Source organism: Canis lupus, chromosome X (assembly GCF_048164855.1).
Source record: "Canis lupus baileyi chromosome X, mCanLup2.hap1, whole genome shotgun sequence".
In the NCBI taxonomy this organism is placed as follows: domain Eukaryota; kingdom Metazoa; phylum Chordata; class Mammalia; order Carnivora; family Canidae; genus Canis; species Canis lupus.
Window position 1 is genome coordinate 56916222 of NC_132876.1, and position 2901 is coordinate 56919122.

Genomic DNA, 2901 nt, shown 5'->3' on the forward strand with positions numbered 1-2901 from the left:
ATGATATGTTGTGGTTTTGATTTGCATTTCTGTGATGATTAGTGAAGTAGGGCATCATTTAAAATACCCGTTGGTGATTGTATGTCTTCATTTGAGAAATGGCTATTCAGGTTCATTGCCCATTTGTCAACTGGATTGTTTGGGGTTTCTTTTAGCTATTGAATTGAGTTCCTTATATATTTTGAATTTTAGCCCCTAATTAGATATATAATTTACAAATATTTTCTCCCATCCCATAGGTTGCATTTTTACTCTGTTAATTATTTCCTCTGCTATATAGAAGATTTAGAGGTTTAGGAAATCCCATTTGTCTATTTTTATTTTTGTTGCTTGTGTTTTTGGTATCATAACCAAAAAAGTCATTGCCCCGATCAATGTCAAGAAGCTTTTTTTCTTATATTTTCTTCTAGTTGTTTTATTTTTTTCAGGTCTTACATTTTAGTCTTCATCCATTTTGAGTTGATTTTTGTATATCATGTGAAATAATGGTTCAATTTCATGATTTTTCATATGGATAACTCATTTTACCAGCATATTTATTGGAGATTATCCTCTCCCCATTTTGTGTTCGCAGAACTTCTGCTAAAGGTCAGTTTATTGTAAATACATAGATTGATTTCTGTGCTCTTATGCTCCATTGGTCTATGGGTCTGATTTTATGCCAGTACCACACTTTTTGATTCTGAAAGATTTATATTATATTTTAAAATCAAGCACTGTGCTGCCACTAGCTTTCTTCTTCTTTCTCAACCATACTTTGGATATTCTGGATATTTTGTGGTTATATAAAAATTTTAGAATTTCTTGTTTTATTTTCATGAAAAATGCCATGGAATTTTGATAAGAATCAAAATTGAGGGGATCCCCGGGTGGCGCAGCGGTTTAGCGCCTGCCTTTGGCCCAGGGCGCGATCCTGGAAACCCGGGATCGAATCCCACATCGGGCTCCCGGTGCATGGAGCCTGCTTCTCCCTCTGCCTATGTCTCTGCCTCTCTCTCTCTCTCTCTGTGTGTGACTATCATAAATAATAAATAAAAAATTTAAAAATAGAATCAAAATTGATTTTGTAGATCACATTGGGCAATATGGACTTTTTAACAATATTTTCCGATATATGACTATGAGATATTTTCCCATTTATCTGTGTCCTATTTAATTTTCTTCACTAATATTTTGTAATTTTACTTTCTCTTTCATTAAGTATATTCCTAAATATTTAATACTTTCTGTTGCTATTATAGATGAAATTGTTCCTTTTTGGTATATTTTTATTGGATTTCAATTTGCCAACATATAACAAACACCCAGTGATCATCCCATCACATGCTTTCCTCAGTGCCCATCACCCAGTTACCCCATCCTCCCCTACCACCTCCCCTTTGTAATCCTTTGTTTGTTTCCCAGAGTTGGGAGTCTCTCATGGTTTGTCTCCCTCTCTAATTTTTCCCACTCAGTTCCCCACCTTTCCTTTATAATCCCTTTCACTGTTTCTTATATTCCACATATGAGTGAAATCATATGATGATTGTCCTTTTCCAGAGTGCCTGTACCAGTTTGCATTCCTTCCACAGTTTGGCTATTGTGGACATTGCTGCTATAAACATCGGGGTGCAGGTGTCCAGGCGTTTCATTGCATCTGAATCCTTGGGGTAAATCCCCAACAGTGCAATTGCTGGGTCATAGGGAAGATCTATTTTTAACTCTTTGAGGAACCTCCACACAGTTTTCCAGAGTGGCTGCACCAGTTCACATTCCCACCAACAGTGTAAGAGGGTTCCCCCTTCTCCACATCTCCTCCAATATTTGTTGTTTCCTGTCTTGTTAACTTTCACCATTCTCACTGGTGTGAGGTGGTATCTCATTGTGATTTTGATTTGTATTTCCCTGATAGCAAGTGTTGTGGAGCATTTTCTCATGAGCTTGTTGGCTGTGTGTATGTATCTTTGGGGAAATTTCTGTTCATGTCTTATAGATTCTTTCATGGTAATATTATGGTTAGAAAAGACACATGATATAACTTTGATTTTTTTAATTTGTTGAGACTTGTTTTGTGGCCTATTATATGATCTATTCTGGAGAATGTTCTCTGTGCACTTGAAAATAATGTGCATTCTTCTGTTTTAGAATGGAATGTTCAGTCCAGCTGTGGGATAAGATGGAAGCATTGATTTTGGAACCTTCCCTGTATACTCCAAAGCCATTCTGATTCTGGAAAATGATGGAGATCAAGTTTTTGCCACATTCTACCTACACCATTTTCAAGGAGCAAAAGGCCTTTGAGAAGAACATTTTCAACAAGACCCGTCAGACTGACAGCGAAATCATCCTCTTGGAAGGCCTGACAGTAATATACAAAAGCAGTATCAATTTTTATTTCTATGTGATTGGCAGCTTCTATGAATATGAGCTGATGCTCATGGCTGTTATGAATTGCCCCTTGAGTAATTGAGCCAGATGCTGAGCTAAAATGTAGAAAAGCAAGCTCTGCTGGAGAACTTAGAGGGGCTCTTCTTGGCTGTGGATGAAATCATAGATGGAAGGGTGATCGTAGAGAGTGATTCCCAGCAAGTGGTACACCGGATGGCAGTAAGGGTTGAAGATGTCCCCCTTACAGAGCAGACCATGTCTCAGGTGCTTCAATCAGCCAAAGAATAGATCAAGTGGTCACTCCTTTAGTGAAAACCTCACTGTTCCTGGCTCCTTACCTCTTCAAAAAATCCACATGTTGTTATGACTTCTCATCCAGTCCCCCAACTTATGCTCTCAGGATCATCTCAGGGATCATAAGGGATCCTTAAATCTCCATTCTGTCTGTGATTGTTCCTCCAAGTCCCCATGTATGCTTTCTATTCTATCTCACTTTATCTACTCTCAGTCTGAGAGTAAAGCTCCCAGCAGATT

The 2901-nt window shown here is 38.0% G+C and overlaps 1 pseudogene; it reads left to right on the top strand.

Annotated features, from left to right (window-relative positions):
- The first annotated feature begins 2155 nt into the window (after window positions 1-2155).
- LOC140628025 (coatomer subunit zeta-1 pseudogene) lies at window positions 2156-2676 on the top strand (annotated as a pseudogene).
- Window positions 2677-2901: the final 225 nt, after the last annotated feature.